The 19,546-nt window shown below is 38.6% G+C and overlaps 1 protein-coding gene across 1 annotated transcript in view; it reads right to left on the minus strand.

Moving 5' to 3' along the window:
• The window catches only part of SLC7A11 (solute carrier family 7 member 11), a 179,998-nt gene that overhangs the window by 151,907 nt on the left and 8,545 nt on the right, over positions 1–19,546 (minus strand). The window lies entirely within an intron of this gene.

Genomic DNA, 19,546 nt, shown 5'->3' on the forward strand with positions numbered 1-19,546 from the left:
CTTAAAATCTATAAGTTGATAAACAAACAAACAAAAAATCCTATGATGAAGTTTGGAAATATTCTCATATTGTCCTAAAACACCCATAGGATTTCAAAGTGATTTTGCCCAACGTGTTTTGGAATGTGGGTTTTGGAGTTTCTGGAGCTCTACTTAGTGACTGTGTGATGGGCCAGGGACAATTAGGGCTCATCAATATGAGTATGCCCATCTCTATTTCCCAGCATGCCTCACCATTAGGCCATACGCTTGAGGTCAGACAATGGAATATGGGCAGAAGTGATGTAAGGGCAGGCTCCTAAAATATGCCAAGTAATTTTCCAAATCCCCAGTCTGTGTATCTGGAACTGAAAGTCTCAAAGATGGTGACGTCACGTGATGTCCCTCAGTAATCACCAGGATAAAGTCACCCAGTGTAGAATCTCTGCATCGGTATGTATGAGTGAGAATTAACCTTGGTTGGGCTATTTCGCAAAGAAGTGTTTTAATAGCAGCAACTTGCTTTATTTATAGTGAGCTTGGCTCTGGAAAATTAAGATATTACCATCTACTTCATCAAGTCCTTGTGAGGATGTGTTGCCACGCAGTGGCCTACCCGTCTGTCTCCTCGTACCTGCCCCTAAAGAAAGGAGAGTCTGTGAGACAGATCCTTTCAGGGACTTTGCTTCACCTTTGTGCTTACACCTTATGTCTCCCTGTTTGGCCCCAGAAAGATGGCTGGTCAGCCAATGATGAGTAAGATTCCCCACGGAGGGAACAACCCAAGCCAGGCAGAGCCACGTGGGGACCAACAGGAGAATCCACAGGGTTGATAGAGGTGGGCACAGCCCCCACCTTCCCCTGGCTAAGGAGAGCCTCTGCCTCTGTGGCTGCATTCCTTCCCACAACCTGCAGGGGAAGTGACTCAATGATGTGCTCTCCATATATTCATATGCACAAAGGTTTTGTCCCTTGGGGAAGTACTTGCATCCTGAGACTTATGGTTCAGCTGCCTGCAGGCAAGGGTGATTGGCTTGAATTGGTTTCCTATTATAATGTATGGGATTCACAGATCTTGAGATTAACAAGCTTTATCTCCTTTGCTTCCCCACCTAATTAATAAAAGCCATGTGTTGGCCAGATTAGGAGCTCAGTCCTTGAGGCTGGAGTCCCTTGGCCCCCCTTGCACTCTATTCTTGGCTACTGTCTTTCTTAACCCTGCGCCGCCCTCCTTGCTCCCCACAACCTACGTCACGTGGGATGCAACAAGGATGGAATGAGATAATAAGCTATAGGTGCATAGCAACTATCTGTATAGGTGCATAGCAACTATATGCAAAGAAGAATCTGTCCTTCTTTGCATGATTTTGAATCTGTAGCCTATAAAATGTATTTTTGTCTTTTAGCTAAAGAATATAGAAAATTAAATATTTGCTTTATGACACATGCTTATAGAAAGAAATACACATGCATTTATATACTGTATACACATAAACACACATCTCACCCAGTCCATACATTCCTCTACCATTAAAGTATAGAAAGTGTCAGTCATCTTTAGGATGGCCATATGGTGGTTACAAGATATAGGAAAAGAAGGTACTAAAACATGAATTTTAAGACAGTCTTTTGGTGTGTGTGCCAGACTCCACACCAGCATTTTTACTCCCTGGAGCAACAGAATAGAAGACTATGATTCACATAGAAACACAGAATTCATGTGATTCTACATAAATAAATTTACATGTGATTTACGTAGAATCACAGAATGATAAACCCACAGAGTAAACTTACTGTAGCTCTTTATATTGAAAGCCCAGGGCTAGAGTTCAGATCTGTGTTCTAAAAAGATGGCTCCAAATAGAAAGCTGTTGTGACTGATTTCTAGGCCTTTTAGAAGCCCCTCCATACCCAATTGGATGTCAAAGAGCTCTTTCTAACAGTGGTGGTTCCTGTGTCGGGAGGTAGGGAATGGGGGATCAAAATTTTAGAGAGATCTTAATACTTTTTCACTAGACGTTAGAAGGACAACTAGAATAAATAGCATGGTTAAAATCAGTTGTGTCTATAGAAAGAATGTAACTGCTCAAGTCTAGTGCATTAAATGCTTAAGCTATATAGATATTCAAGCGAGAGAGCTAAATTCAGAGTCAAGGTCTGTCCTAGCACTTAACCTCTTTATGGTCCTGAAGGAACTGAGTCAGGGATCCCAGGCAGGCTAGAATTTAAATTCCAGCTGCCATGCATTATTTACGATAACTAAGATACAGGAACAAACAAAGTGTCCATCAACAGCTGAATGGATAAAAAGAATGTGATATGTACAATGAAATAATAATTAGCTATAAAAAAGAAGGAAATCCTGCCATTTGCAATAACAAGGATGAACACTGCGGACATTATTCTCAGTTTAATAAGTCAGACAGAGAAAGACAAATATCCTCTGATCTCACTTATATGTGGAACCTGAAAAACAAAACAAAACAAAACAAAACAAAACAAAACTCAAAGAAACAAAGAAGAGATTAGTGGTTGCCAGGGGCAGAGGGTGGGGAATGCAGAAATGGTGAAGACAGTCAAAATGTACAAACTCAAAGTTGTAAGTTATAAGATAAATAAGTTCTGGGGATTTAATGTAGAGCATGATGACTATAATTAACAATACTGTATTATATATATTTTAAAAATGCTAAGAGAGTAGATTTTAAAAGTTCTCACCACAAAAAAGAATTATATCTATGTGAGGTCATAGATGTGTTAACTAACCTACTGTAAGCATTTTGAGATACACACACACACACACACACACACACACAATCACTTCATTGTACACCTTAAACTTATACAATGTTATATGTCAATTATATCTCAATAAAATTTAAATTAATTTCAGCTGCCACCACTGGCTCGTGCCTTAGATTCAAATGTCTTTATGAAATCTTGTTATCCAGATCAGGCTTTTGTCCAAGACTTCATCATTTTATGCTTTATTATTACACGTTTCATGGCTTGACTTGCTAGCATGGCCCCTTTGGGTTTTCCAAATCTAACTCCTGAGGGTGGATGCACGCTGAAAATATATCTGTGCCTCTGGCCTCTTGATACCCTGGTCCTTGAAACCTTTTTACTTCTTGTACCATAGTCTATCCCATCTGATTCTACATAGGGGTTAAAGGAAGTGGAGATTCTAGGTCAAAACCAGATCATCACATGAGGAGATGCAAAGCTGGAGACAAGTAACACGGGAAAGCAGCAGAAGCTCTCTCATGGGAAGAAGAGCGAGCCTATCATAAAAGATTCCAAAGGAGCTGTCCAGTGAGAGAAACAAGATCGGAAAGCAGAGGGCATCGTCAAGCACTCTGGAGCTCAAGGGTGGAGCTTTGGGGCCAAACCACACATTCTGTCCAATATGAACTTCTTCAATTGGCTTTGAATTTGCCTGCCAAATTCTTAAAATGATTCTATCCTAATACATATATATATACCAATATTTTGAAAAAATATTTGAATGTATCACATGCCTTTCTAGTTTTTTAAGTGGTTATTCTCTGTGTTTGTTCTATACTTGCCTTTGCCAGTGAGATTTTTTGATTTCCTGTATTTTCTTATTTCTGGTTATGGCCTTTTGTTTTCTGCATAAAGAAGACTATTTAACATTTCTTATAAAGCTTGTTTAGCGGTGGTGAACTTTCATTTTTGCTTGTCTGGGAAACTCTTTATTTCTCCTTCGATTTTGAATAATAACCTATCCCAGTACAGTATTCTAGTTTGTAATGTTTTTTCTTTCAGCACTTTAAGTATTTCCTGACACTCCCTTCTGGGCTGCTGCTGAGAAATCAACTGAGAGTCTCCTGGGGTTTCCCTTGTATGTGACTTGATTTCCTTCTTTTTGCTTTCTTTTTTCCTTCTTTTTTGCCTTATTCTTAACTTTTGCCACTTTAATTACAATGTGTCTTGGTGTGGGCTTCTTTGAGTTCATTTTGTTTGGTATTCTCTGTGTTTCCTGGACCTAGATATCTGTTTCCTTCCCCACGTTAGCAAAGTTTTCAGCATTATTTCTTCAAACATATTTTCTGCCCCTTTCTCCCTCTCTCTTCTCCCTCTAGGATCCCTATAACGAAGATGTTAGTGAGTTTGATTTGTCCCTCTGTAGTGAATTAATATGCCAGGTGTATTCCCTATGAACAGTTAGGTCCATCAAATTATTTCAATAAAAACATGAAGGAAAAGCACACTTTGTGATGCAGTCTTTTTTCAATCCTGCTTATCTAATCACCATTCAACTGAAACATTTCTCAAGTAATTAATAATTTAATTACAAAAATGTGAATGATTTCGACTGGGAGACTTAACAATGCATGTGAAGCCACTACATCGCTTATGTAACTTCACAACGGGGGAAGAGGAGGGAAGGACGGAGGAAGCAAAACTGTGGAAGTTGTGTCTTTGGGGGAATGAGAACATTATTTGTATTTACATAAGGTCCAAGATATATTGCCAAATGGAGAGATAAAGCAAAGGCAATTTTGATTCTCTTTTAAGGTCATACACAGTCTAACATCAGGTTTATATTGTAGATGACCCTTTCTCCCCGTCCCCAGAAGATAGGTCCCACCTGGAAGAATACATTAGTCACTGTGCCACTGCCAGATGTTCCTAGAGGTTACCGGAAAAGAGCACGGGGGCCCCGAACAAGGGCTACGTCCTATTCTTTGTAGGACTAGGGGTGATGAGAAGATTGTTCTTCCACAATGTGGCAGACAGACAGACTAGGGAGCCAAGAATCTGGCCTCTGGGTTCTCCTTAGTTATATAACATTACCATCTAAAAAGATAAAAATGTAAAGTGGGTCAAGAAGAAATGCATGCATTACATAAGTAAAAGAAATTAAAACGTGATTCAGGCACAAAGCAAGCTAGAGATACCCTACTAGAAAATTACAGAATTTTGCACCCTAGATTATGCCCTTAAGTCAAAAAGAGATAAAAGCTCTCTCTCTGAAAATAATACTGGAAGCTGTAATTTGATTAGGTTGAGGTACCATGGTCATAAATTGCATGTGAAAAAGCAAATATGTAATAAAACATTTGAAAATTGTTTGTTGTATTTCTTAAAATTGAGCCATATGATATAAATCTCAAAATTCAGGTAATTGCAATCTCTGTGGCAAGTCTGTTTGTATAGCAAAGCCTACATTTGGGCATCCACAGAGAACTAAGGAGCAATCTGCCACAGCTGGGCAACTGAATAATGGAAGAAGATCTGATACATAGAACCATACAAGTCATTTTCAACTAACAGAGCTCAGGATATTTTTCTTTGAGAACGAAAGTATAGAGTTCTGGGTTATGATTGTATTCCTACCACAGGAAAGAAGCTCACAAATGCTTATGTTGTGATAGAAGCAGGCCCTATAATAGATAATCCAAATAATGGCATTCCACCTCCACTGAACAAGGTAATTTTTAACCAACTTTTAAATACCGTTAAGCAAAATTCACCTCAAGTCACATACACAGTGACACCTGGGAGAGAGTGTTAATTCAAATATGTGCTTTGCTATAAGTAAATATCCTGAAATACATCAACTTCCTTTTCACATCATCTGCCCCTCCCAAATATTGAAACCCAAGTTATTTCATGGCGTATTCAAAAGAATACTGTTTTCTGCCTATGTATATGTGATTGTATAGAGACTCTGTTGTGAAACTCAGTCCTGGGAAACTTCCATAACCCAAGCTCTAGATCTAGAAGATTTGTAGCCACTTTATTAATTTGAGAGTAGTTGTTTTGTTCCTGGGTTTTCTTGGGTAAATTGACTTTCCACCAAGTATTATCGAGAAGGTTTGATTTCTGGCTCTTGCCCTAATGAGTAAAGAGTACAGTTCCAAGTAGCTGGTTGTGAACCACACCTAGGTATGCCTCTGCAGTAACCTTAGCACAACTTCAGCTGGTAGATATTACGCAAATCCTTCTCGACTCTGCGAGAAATCAATAAAGGAAAAACCACAGTATCACTAGGGACTCCTAAGGAACTTCTAGATTTTTGTTGGTCATTTCGGAAAAAACACATCATAAATGAGGACTCTCTGCTCTACATAAATGGACCTTGAACCTGTTTAGATGCACAAGCAGGAAATACAGCTCCTGGCAAAGCCCTCATCCCAGGTCAGCATCTATCTGAAAGGTGAGCCTCTCTGCCTAAGAACACAGCTTAGCAGGGACTCACATGAGGAAGTGAGAAAAGAGAATGGAAAAGTTACCCGCCCATCTCAGCCAAAATAAGAGTCAGCAAGATGGCAAGTGCCATAGGGAAACATTGCAATTTGTTCCCTTTTTCATCCCACTATTTAAATTTTGCTTATACAGTAATATCCCTAACTCTATATAAGGCATACATGTTTTATCAACAACACCATTACTAATACACTAGAATAAGTTCATGTAAAACTAGTCTGTGAGCTGAGCTTCTGTCCAGATGGTGAACCCTGTGAGGGAGGGACAGGCATTTTTGTATGTACAGAACATAGCATGGTGTTTAGCAGACAGTCGGTACTGGAGGAGTGTTGATTCATTTGATATTTTTAAATGTCTAGTGTCTATGTTTCCCCATCATGAACATTTCCTAGTCCCTGGAAATTTTGAATAATGAGGTATAAAACAAATATTTACTCTTATACTCAGTGCCACAAGATGGATTATACTGTAGCTTAGTTCTTCAGCACCTTTCATTGTACTTGTTAAATGGATGTGAGTAAACACCACAAAGAAAGACACATGTTACAATTTTAGACGTATTTAAAAATGTGGAAAACCTCATTAGCCTGAGACAATTTACCGTAGTTTGGGAACAACATGATATACTGGGAAAGTCTGTTAGGCTCATTGTGTTCATTGTGGGTACTCAATAAATCCGTTAGGTGCCTGGCTGCTAAAGGAATGATGGAGGGTTTGGGTACTCCGAAGCCTAATTAATAAAGAAAATGAATTTGTGATCAACATGGGGAAAATACCAGTACTAGGAAGTCCTCGATAGCTGTAATTGTGTCCAGGCTCCCATTTCTTTAGTTCCTTTGGGCAGAAGTAGAGCAAATGTGCAGAAGATTCAGTAATTTGATTCTTAGAGCATGGTTATCTTGATTTCCCGCCCCCTTCTTTCAGATCCAAAAAGAAATCTTGCAAAGATGCAAGATTCCAACTTCACCTGCATTCATTACCTATCCTTTGCCCTGTTTCTCTCTCTGGGAATGTGAGGGCAGCTGACGATTTAGATCAATTCCTATCCAGCTATGCCAAGCTGAAAAGGCTCGGGAGGAGGTCGCTGAAGAGGAGGATCACAGTGCTTCCAGTTTCACTCAAGCAACAGATTGCAACAGCTCAATAGTCCAGAGTAAATGATCAGGATCCAAAGCTTGAAAATCCCCATTAGCAGAAAATGTGCTTTTTTTAGGGGTGACTGGGAGCAGGGCTGCTGTTAATGAGGCTCTGAAAAACCTCTGCTCCGGGGGATGCCACGAGCCCTGCAGCTCTTCTCTGCCATGAGGATGGCACCTCATATACTCTCAGGCAAGGTGAAAACTGGAAAGGTGAAAAAACAGGACCAGTCTTGATTAGAACCTTCATGAAGTCTTGGAAGCGTTCAGGTAAGATTCCTGCAGCCTAGGGCAATGAAGCAGCTGCCAGCCCAGGTAAAGGATAGGTGATGGGGCAGGATAGAAATGTGGTTATTCTTATCACTGAACTTACTAATTAGAGAACCCAAGTCAGTTAATGCTTGATCTGTTTGCAAATTTCCATAGTGTCGGACAACTAAGTAGAGCTCATGGGATTAAGATATTCTCGACTTTTAACAGACATATTCAAACAGCATAGTTACTCAATGACCAAAGAGAAAACTTCCAAAAACTCTCTTAGGCAGTGGAGCCCTGAAGAGCCTTGCAGGTCTTGCTGACGAATTCCATGAACACAGGAGGTCAAAAATCCATTCAATTTAGACAGCCCTTCAGACAGTGAACGCCCCCAGACAGTGGGCAAGTGGTCCAGAGCGTGGCTTTAGAGTTACACTGAAAAACTTGGAATCCTAGCTCTTTTCTACACAATAGTAATTTACACAGTGACTCTGTGTAAGTTATTTAACCTCTCAGTCTCTCCACTTTCCTATCTCTAAAGTGGGAATGATAACAATGGACCTACCTCACAACTGATGTACTTGGAAGAGTATATGAGCTTGCATGTAGACGGTAAGTGTTTAATAAGCATTAGCTATAATATCTAAATCTGCGTTTAACCATTATGGGAGGAGAAAAACTGAAAGAAATGGTGGCTAGATTCTTTGGTCTTGTTGGAGGATGAGAAAGCACATTTGAAAATGGTTTTTAAAAAGGAGAAAACAAAAACCCTTAGGAGCATGAAAAGTAAAAAAGACCAAAGGCTGTTATGGTTACAGATTATATGCAAGAGGAAGAAGGTCCTTGAACTATGATGATACAGTTAAATGTGTTTTTTATGAACATCTGAAAATTTCTGTGATTGAATCAGCCATCCATTAAATTTTAAATTAAGAAAAGCCTTTTAGAGAAGATAGTCATCTAGACAACTAAAATGGGGACTAAAAAAAACCCCTATTAATTTGATTTTAACATCATTGCTAAAATAAAACTTTACAGGCAAGAAGACTAGTCTATGCACATCAAATTTTATATAAAAAAATTAAGCTTAGATTAGGTACTCTTAATAAATCTAGCTAGCTGTCCATATAAAACATACTATCGCTTTCATACACAAGCACATCTAAATAGCTATTCCAAAAGAAACAGTATAAAGAACAATGTTTGCTTTTAAAATATGCCCCAAGGTAGCAATAATGTTATTAGTTCCATTTGAGACTTATTTACATATTCATCATATGACTGATGCAAATAGGTCCATTTCCACACTACCACATGAGGATTTGCACAAACTGAAAGTATTATGGAATTTGAAGCATTGCAAATCATTGACTGCCAACCCTAATTCTTAGGTTTTCAAACTGAGGCCCACCGCAAAGAACCCACTTGTCTAACATTATAAATTAAAAAATTCACGTGTTTGTCTCACACATAAAGAACTTGCTCTTCCTCAGGGAAAACAATATGACACAGAACGGCCAGTGCCTTAGTTTCCTAGGGCTGCCATAACCAGTGATCACAAACTGGGTGGCTTAAAATAACAGACGTGTATTTCTTTTCATGGCTCTGGAGCCAGGAGTCAAAATGAAGGGGAACGCAGGGCTGTACTCCCTCCGGAGACTCTAGCTGAGCCTGCATTTCTTGCGTCTCCTGGCTTCTGCTCAGCATCCCTTGTTTTCTGGCCTCCTCTCTCTCCTCTCTCTCTGCCTCACCTTCTCTGTGGGGGTCTAACTTCAAACTTCCTCATTTAGAGCACGCCCAGATAGTCCTGGATAAATCCTCCTCCCAAAACCCTTAATTGACTCACATCTTTTGCCATATAAGGTAATACGTACGGGCTCTAGAGACTAGGTTATAGACACATCTTATTGGGGAAGGCGGGGAGGGTGTTGCAGAGCAGAATACCATTTAGCCCACTGTAGCCAGGCAACGTTAATGAGTCTGTGGATTCATCTGAAATAGAAATCCCATCTCTGATGAGCTTCTGATGATAACAGTTTAAGAAATTATTGTCCTTTACCATTTGCCCCGCAACCCCCTCCTCTTAATTAATTGGAATTTTACAGAACTGCAGAATTCTCTCATTAGCAGACTATTTTTATCGAGATCTCAGGGTTCTAGTTAAACTTCACATGTAGATCCTGGTTCAACATGGCAGGTTGAATACATCCAACAAGCTCTGTTCAGTCCTGAAACTCCACTAGGCAGCCGGTTAAGGAATGAAACAGGTAAAGACATACGTGTTCAAAGATGAGAGCAGAAGATACCAAAGCAGAAGAGATAGCCTGTTTCCCCGAAAATAAGACCTAGCTGGACAATCAGCTCTAATGTGTCTTTTGGAGCAAACATTAACATAAGACCCAGTCTTATTTTACTATAATGTAAGACAGGGTCTTTAATATAATATAATATAATATAATATAATATAATATAATATAATATAATACCGGGTCTTATATTAATTTTTGCTCCAAAAGACACATTAGAGCTAATTGTCCAGCTTGGTCTTATTTTCAGGGAAACATGGTATACAGGCATACCTTGGAGATGCTGCAGGTTTGATTCCAGATCACCGCAATAAAGTATCACAATAAAGTAAGTCCTAATCTTTTTGTTGGTGAAGGGTCTTGTCTTCAATTTGTCAAAACAATGCAACATTTGTGGAGCGCAATAAAGCAAAGGCCAATAAAATGAGGTATGCCTGTATAAACCAAATTTTGGAAGATGGAAAGAGATGGACAAGTGGTGACTGACTTAACAGAACAGAGAAAGACAACCCTAAGTTTGCAAAGTGGGAAATCAATAGGTTGCATATAGGTTCATACCTAAAAACTCCAGAAAAGTTGATTGGAGTCATTAGTTACCCTTGAAGGCCAGGTAGGAGTAAAGGTTCAATAATGCCTCGTCTGAAATTCCTAAATCGAAAATTCCTGAAAACTAAAATTTTCTAAAAACTCAGCAGCAAAACTTGACATTATCTGAAAGACTTTGCTATCAAAGTGACTTAAAATATATAAAGCTAATTATAGTTTTTATTCACACCTCTTAGCGTGAATATCCATGTGCCATTGCAAAAAGTTTAATATGTTTGATTAGCAAGGCTGTCTTAGGACCTTTTATATAATATATACAGAGGGTGCTGAAAAACATTTGGAAAGGAAATTTTAAGAAAGGAAAAACTATTAAAATTGTAACACTCAATATATACCGATAACAAAAGATGAATACAAGTCACGTTTGACTTCTGCAATTACAAGAGGTGCTCAAAGTGGTTAACCTCAGCATCCAGACACTTCTGATTACGGTGAACTACTACTTGAGCAATGTTGACCAAAGTGTCCACTTGTATACATATTTTTTGGCACCCCCGGTACATCATGTACCATATTATGTTCTGAAATCTTAAAAAACATCTGGATGGGATTGCCTAGGGGCTGGCACAGAGGGAGGAAAAATAAGAGAGGCAGGGTGTTGGGCTTCTCACTCTTTCTGAAGGTTTTGAGTTCCCTTTGTGGCTCCTGAAGCCAGGCTTCTCCTGGAGCTTTCCCTGTCTGTATCACAGCTCTCACTTGCAGGGTTCTGGCTGTGTTAGGTACAGGCCAGGGGATATCAGAGGGGAAAGAAGGAAAAATAAGTGCTGATTGAGAGAAAAATCACAGTGAATTTAGGAGTCTCTAGTGTGACACAAATCAATAAAATCAGAAATGAAAGAGGGACATTATAACTAATAACAGAAATACTAAGAATCATAAGAAACTACTGTGAACAATTACATACCAAAAATCAGATAACCTAGAAGAAATGGATAAATTCCTACAGACATACAATCTACCAGTACTGAACCATGAAGAAATAGAAAATCTGACCAGACAAATTACTAGTAAGGAGATTAAATCAGTTATCAAAAACCTCCCAACAAACGAAAGTCCAGGACCAGATGGCTTCACTGATGAATTCTACGAAACATTTAAAGAAGAATTAATACTGACCTTTCTCAAACTCCTGCAAAAACCAGAAGAGAATGAAACTCTTCTACACTCATTTTATAAGGCCAGCATTTCCCACTGACCAAAATCAGATAAGGACTCCATAGGAATAGAAAATTACAGGCCAAAATCCCTGATGAACACATATGCAAAAATTCTCAACAACATATTAACAAAACAAATTCCACAGTACATTAAAATGATTATATATCATGATCGAGCGGGATTTGTTCCTGGAATATAAGGATGGTTCACTATCCACAGATCAATGGATATCCCACATTAACCAACTGAAGGATAAAAATTATTTGATCATCATTTCTGCTTCTCAAGAGATGCAGAAAAAGCATTCGACAAAATTCAACACCCTTTTTGATTAAAAAAGAAACAATCAACAAATTAGGTACAGATGGAGTGTGTCTCAAGATAAGGTCCACATATGACAAACCGACATTAATCAAAGTCAATGGTGACAGGCTGAAAGTTTTCTCACTAAGATCAGGAATGAGACAAGGGAGGCCACTCTCACCACTCCTATTCAACATAGTACTGGAAGTCTTAGCCAGGTCAATTAGTTAAGAAAAAGAACTAAAAGGCATTGAAATCATAAAGAAAGAAGTAAAATTGTCTGATTGCGGATGATATGATCTTGTAGATAGGAAATCCTGAAGACTCCATACAAGGACAGAACTAATAAAAATTCAGTCAAGTTTCAGGATACAAAAATCAACATACAGAAAACAGTTGCAATTCTATAAACTAACAACTAAAAGAAATCAAGAAAACAATTCCATTCATAACAACATCAAAACAATTTTGAAACCTTAGGAATAAATTTAACCATGTCAGTGAAAGATCTGTACACTGAAAATTACAGACATTGATGAAAGAAATTGAAGAAAACACAAACATGGCAAGCTATGTGATATTCATAGAGCAGAAGAATATTGTTAAAATGTCCATTCTACCCAAAGCCATCTATAGATTCAATGCAATCCCTATGAAAATTCCTATGGCATTTTTTACAGATATAGAAAAAACAATCTTAAATTTCATACAGTACCACAAAAAGACCCTGTACAGCCAAAGTAATCTTGAACAGGGAGGAGGGGGAAGGAAGCTGGAGACATCACACTTCCTGGTTTCAAACGAAACTACTTTTTAATATATGAGTTAAAATGATATAAATAAAAATCAAGTTAATTTTAATAGAAGCTAGTGATTGTGTTTGCAAATACATAAGATTAATATAATTGAAATTTCTTGCTTGTACAAGTTTAATATTTTCCTTCCTCTCCTTTTCTTTCTAATCTGCATTTTTTCAATCTAAATTGCATTTTTTTGCCAGATTAATCTTTCTAAAGTACAGCTCAAATTCATGTTCTTCTTAAAAATTTTAAATGGCTAAACTCACAGATTGGGCAGCCAAGTTCTCCATAACTTATTCCCCAGCTATTTTCCTTTCACTTAATCAACAGATATTTGTGAAACAAGTGTTGTGTGTTCTGTTGGAAGCAATGAAGATACAGTGATGGACCAAATAGACGTAATTCCAGTCTTCGAAGCACTTAAATTCTACATATTTTCTGCTAACATCCTCTTGTATTAGACCTTTGTTCTAACACTTTTGGCTGGTCAGTCTTCTCCTTTCACTTCAAATCTGTATGTACGAACCTGGTTATTCTTCAAGGCAGAATGTAAGTGCTACTTCCTTCACAAGGTCCTCTGTGGCCTCCTACCCTCCAGGTCGAAGTCCATTTTTTTCTTATCCAAATGTCCTTTGGATATTAGCCATGTAGTGGGTATGCACTGACTGCTTTTCCCCGATTACAGCAACTTATAAACATGTCTTCCCAAGTAGAACGTGAGTTCCTGAGGAACAGGATCCCGACAGCTCCATTTCTAAATTCTCCACAGTACTCCACAACACATAATAGCCAATAGCAATTATCTAGAGAATCCATTTGGACATTCTCACCTACAAGCTTTGGAGCATCATATTAAGTTGAGATTTCCTATTTCCTTTTTTATGCTAAATAAATGTTTCTTTTAAAATAGATTTGTGGAAAAGTTGCAAAAATAGTACAGAGAGCACTCATGTACCCCACACCTTATTTCTCCTATTATTAATATTAATAATATGAAGTGTTAATATGGTACATTTGTCACAATTAATGAACTAATATTGATACATTATTAACTAAAGTCCATACTTATTCAGGTTCCCCTAGTTTTTACTCAATGTTCTTTTTTCTGTTCCTGGATCTCATCTAAGATACCGCATTACACTTAGTTTTCAAGCCTCCTTAAGCTCCTCTTGGTGGTGACAGTTTCTTAGATTTTTCTTATTTGGGGTAACTATATTTGTTTTCTATTGCAGCAGTAAAATATCACAAACTTATGGCTTAGAACAATATAAATTGATTATCTTCCAGTTCTGTGAGACATACTCGCAATTTAGGTCTCACTGGCATAAAATCAAGGTATCAGCAGGGATTGTTCCTTTCTGGAGGCTATATAAGGGACAATCTGTTTCCTTACCTTTTTCAGTTTCTACAGGCTGTGGATATTCCTACTATAATGACCTTTGATAGTTTTGAAGAACACTGCTCAGGTATTTTATAGAATGTCCCTCAATAGCGACAATTCAGACAAACACTTGTCTGCTGTTTTTCTCATGATTAGACTGGGGTTATGGGTTTGGGGGAGGAAGACCACTCAGGAAAAGTAACAAGTCTCCTCACATATCAAGTATACATGCTAGCAACATGGCTTATCACCGTTGATGTGAACCCGGGTCACTTGGCTGAGATCGTGTTTGTCAGACGTGGTAGACAGAATAGTTACTCCTTAAACATGTCCAAGTCCTAACCCCTGGGACCTGGGAATATGTTAGGTGACATGACAAATGGAATTAAGTTTTCTATTTAGCTGACCTTAGGGAGGTTGTCCTGGGTGGGTAGGCCCACTGTAATCAAAAGGCAGAAAAGAGAGCCAGAGAAAGAGATATAATGAAGGCAGCAGTTCAGAGTGATGTGCTGTGGGAAGAACTGGACCTGTTGTCACTGGCTTTGACGTGAGAGTTGTCGCTGGCTTTCCAGGTGCTGGAAGAGGCAAGGAAACAGATTCTCCCCTGGGACCTCCAGGAAGCCATGCAGCCCTGCCCACAGCTCTGACAACACCTTGATTTTAGCCCAGCAGGAGATCTCTAACCCAGGGGACTGGAAAGATAATGTTTTATTGTTTTACACCACTATGTTTGTGGTAATTGGTTACAGCAGCAATAGAAAGGAATACATCAGGTTTTCCACTGAAAAATTGTTTTCCCCTCTTTCTACAGTCAGCTCTTTGGAAGGAAGGTGCTATGTACGGTCCACAGGTGAGGAGTGGCAGCCAAGATTCACCTACGTGCTTGGAGGTAGAGCACCTATGTAAATTATCTTCTGCAGGAGAAATTTGTCTATTGTCCCCATTTATTTATCTCATCATTTATGTCAGTATGGACTCGTGGATATTTATTTGATATTTAGGATTATTAGAGTTCCATTTATATCCCCTTGGCCAAAAATGGGTTGTATGCTCAGTCTGGACCAACTACCAACAAAAAGCTCTCTATGACCAGTTTTGACTGACTGTGATTCAGCACTAGGGTTGCCCATAACGTTCGTTCCCCATCCCCGAAAAATCAGTATTATAGTACTGCTTAGTATTATAATAATATAATACTTCTTAGTATTATATGCTAATAATATTACTTCTTCACCCCAGTATTTCTATTATGCTTTTTCTCTTAAAATTGTATCCACTCTACAGATAAAGAATGAAATGTTTTCACTGTTATCTATTCAGTGTTTAATGCACTCTGCATGAGTCAAATTCTCTAGAAGGAAAATTTCTTCTGAGCTTGCCTAATCCAGAAGGGAAGGACGGAGATGGGGAAAACTAGGACAGAGTGCAGAAGGTGGAGATAAGCATTCACAAGATGAAAAAGAAAACATGTGGACTTTTGACAAAATAAATACCTCCAGAACATCTGCTATTTGTGGGGAGGGGGGTGGTGGTGTTTTGAGTACTCCACAGGCTTGTTGACACAGTGCTAGAAGTAAACAAGAGTCCAAAGCCGGCTGACTGCAGCTCTTGCCTTTCAACAGGGGCCAAAATGTAATTGCTTGTAAATGAAACCTCTTTGAATTCCTTAGCTGCAAGATACCTTTTTTTTTCTCTCCATTATAGTTGTTGAGTCTTTATTGCTTCCCTGGAGGATAATTAATGTGCTACAGAAATGATTCTTTCCCATGAATCCATCTCAAGCAATCTCTTCAGACGACTATATCATGTTCTTCGTATCTTATCGTAATCAAAGTAGCACAGGGTTTGAAGATAGAATTCCTGCATTTGAGTCCAGTTCAATCTGTGTCAGAACGTTCTCTATCTCCCTTCCCGCTCTCCTTCTCACCATAAGACAATCTTCTTACATTCAATGTCCTTTATTTGTTCATATTGTTTATTGTCTTTCTCCCTCATTAGAATCTAAAATACACGCTCCTGGAGGCCTGGGATTTTTCTATGTGGAGTCACTGTTGAATTCCAAGAAGCAGTATTAAAACAATGTGTGGCACACAGTCGAAGCTGCCTAAACATTGACCAAACGAACCTCACTCTGTTACTGAATCTGTAATGAGCACATCATCACAGTACCTGACTGACTACATAATTATGAGAGGGGATGACAATGCATGAGATACTCCGGAATATCCTAATCAACCTGAATTCAGAAACTTTCTGCTGGGAGTCCAACATCTGCTTCCTTCCCAACAGAGTACATGGCAGGTAGAGAAATATGGGGTAGAAATAGAGCATTAATCAATTTTACCCTTTCTCAGAATTTACTCTCCTGTTACTTAAAATTCTTTAATTTTTTTTCTTTTTTTTTTTTTTATCTACAACATTGTCTTGGGTTGGAATCCTTTGAAAAGCTAGTTTGCTTTAACCTACTACTGCACTAAGCAGGGCTTTAGGAAGAATCTTTTGCTGCTTATCATTTAGTCAAGTCAGCCAGCCAGTCAACAAATAGGATAATTGTTGCCTGGTCTTCTGCTGCAAGTGGTGAAGGATTACAGATCAATAAGGCATTTGTTCCAACAACTAGTCATAACATCAAGAAATTTTTCTTCAGACGTATCCCAAATACCTTATGCTGCAGTTTGCAGTTTATCCTTCTTACTCTTTCTTTAGTGGAAATGGAAGAAAAATGGAACTCCCTTCTGCGATGAAATACTGAAGAGAGTCTGCAAATAATCTCTTTTGAATTTTCAGTTTTGAACCCTGAGACCAAAAAACAGAAATTTGCAAGGCTTCATTCTCCAGTACTCTGACACTGAGAATGAAACATGAACGTTAAATAAAAAATACTCACGAATGAAGTCCTCAGGGATACATGAGAGTGTTAATAGTGGTTCTCTCCAGGTCACAGAGAATTTTTGTTGTGGTTGATATCTTTATTTTTTTCCCACATTGAGCAGTCATTATTCATATATGTATGTATTAATTTTACAAAAGGTTTTTTTCCTTTAAGACGGCATTTTAAATTTTGGGATAATAGAAAATTCGCAAATGTATGCAAAGTCTTACTATCACTAAGTAAAATGGGAGAAAATAAACAAACAGGAGTTCAAAACATGAAAAATAGGTACCCACAGGTAACAAAAAAATATGCAGTCAGAAGTTCAATAAACAAACTATTTCGGCAACACAGTTAACTCAAATCATTTATAAGCAACTTCTCTTGGCCCTTCTGATATTATTTCCCTGTAAACACTAAGCTATCCCTGTGTTCAAGGACTGCCAGGCTATCGGCAGGGGACAAAACACAAAGTACATTTTTTACTAATAATATTTTATTTCAAAATGCCATTGATCTTAAGCTACCTCCACAATTGCAAATTGGGGGCTTTTCAAGTAAATTATAGGGGGAAAGTGTGAAGTTTATCTTAAAAATGAAATGAAATAATACCTACACTTCCTACTTTGGGGAAATTTTATGTTAAATTATCCCGACAGGCAGAGATGACAAAACATTGAGAAATATTTAAAGATTTCATTTCTCTTCCTGATAACGACAAGGTTCATTTTGTGCTCTCAGAAGGGAAATCAAATCTGATTTACCGTCAGCTACCTCAGTGCCACAACCTACATTTCACATCCTCTAAACAGCTTCAGCATAGCAATGATACTCCTGTCCTTTCACAAAGGGGCTGATCAACTGCCAAATGCCTGGAAATCATCAAATGCTTTCATTTAAAGCTACCTGTGTCTTTATCATGATAAAGCATGATTCCTAGCACGCGGCAACCCATCTTCACTTTATGGGCAAAAAGCAACTTGATTTTGTATACAGCCTTTCTTTGAAAGGACAAACACTAGCAGTGGAAAGATGGACTACAGCTACACAGAGTCGTCCATTTTTCTCCTTTCTGTGATTCACTAGAACAGCAAAAATGTCTCACTCTTTTCCTCAGCCCTGTCTGAGAAAAACCAAGTCAGATTTTAAGAAAGTCGGGGAAGCAACTGAAAAGTAACACTGATCACCTTGCTCTCATAATCCCCAAATTACTATTCTGGTCTTGAATCCCAAGCAGACTAGCAGTGAGCTGAGAGGAAACATTAGTGAACAGGCTATGAATTTAAACGGCCAGCAGAAAAGGAATTAAAATTAAAAGGAATTTAATCTTTCTACCAAGCTCATAAACTGTAGCAAAGCCAATGCTAGCTGCCTCGACTGAATTGCTATTTGGATGAAAGACAGTTTGCCACTCTCTAAGGATGGGTGGGGGGTATATTATTTTTTGTTTCTAGTGTTTTCCAAGAGCTGGATTCGAGTTAGTGAGAGTTGTGGTGCACACACAGGGGCATATCCCTATTCCTGAGCTGGCCCCAAGTCATCATTATAGATCCTTTGGGTTTGACTCTGACTTCTGTGGCAATGGCCATAATTCTCAGTGATAAGATTTGGAGGTGGAATGAGGAAAGCAAAAGACAATCTACTGTGTTCTAGCGAGATACCAAGATAAAGGATATAACTCTATCCATCAATGTTCCCATTTTGGAAAACTGAGGGCGAGAAGTAAGAAAAAATGTTTGGAGAGCCAAGTTAGTGAGACCAGGAATAAATTCGTGGCTTAAGGAAAGCAAAGCGAAACAGCATGACAAATGCTAATTTTAATACAAGGTATAATAAATTGCCCATTTTTTCCCCTTTCCAAAGACTGAAAATGTTGGAAAGAGTTATATCAGACTTGCTTGGCCTTTCTATTCCAAATCATTACTTCTCTCTAGACTCATGTATTCCCTACCAAAACACGGATTCTCTTGTCTAAAATAGATAAAAACGTAATTTATCCATCTCTTTATTAACCATTCAGTCTTGTTATTGTTTCACCTTTCAATTACCATTATTTTTTTTGTTTTTTAGGCAACAAGAAACACTAAACTATTTTACTATCTCTGACGAGTCCAAGTGTATACTGAGAAGAGGGGAAAGAGTAGTCACCTTGTAAAATAGGCTTTTCTTCAGGAGACACTAACCCCACCCCACCTCTTTCAAGTCTGCAGCCCACAGACTGCCTTCTACTAAAGCCCACATCGCATTATTTAACCCTTGGGAGGTGTGCAAAACCCAACCAATCTGTCTTGCAACCGGGCCACAGGGCTGACTGCTACCATACCGCGTCCCCACTGCACTGTTGGTGCAGTCCTCTGTTTCCCATTGACTATGTTTACGAGTTTGTACCCAAAACCCTGGGAACCTGCTGCAACATTCGTTCAGGCACCTGCCTGATGACCCATCACCCTTGATCATCTTACTCTTTCAGGCATGAGGCCACACCCACGTCTTCACTCCGGTCCAAGAGCACA

This window comes from Rhinolophus ferrumequinum, chromosome 18 (assembly GCF_004115265.2).
Source record: "Rhinolophus ferrumequinum isolate MPI-CBG mRhiFer1 chromosome 18, mRhiFer1_v1.p, whole genome shotgun sequence".
Classification (NCBI taxonomy): Eukaryota; Metazoa; Chordata; class Mammalia; order Chiroptera; family Rhinolophidae; genus Rhinolophus; species Rhinolophus ferrumequinum.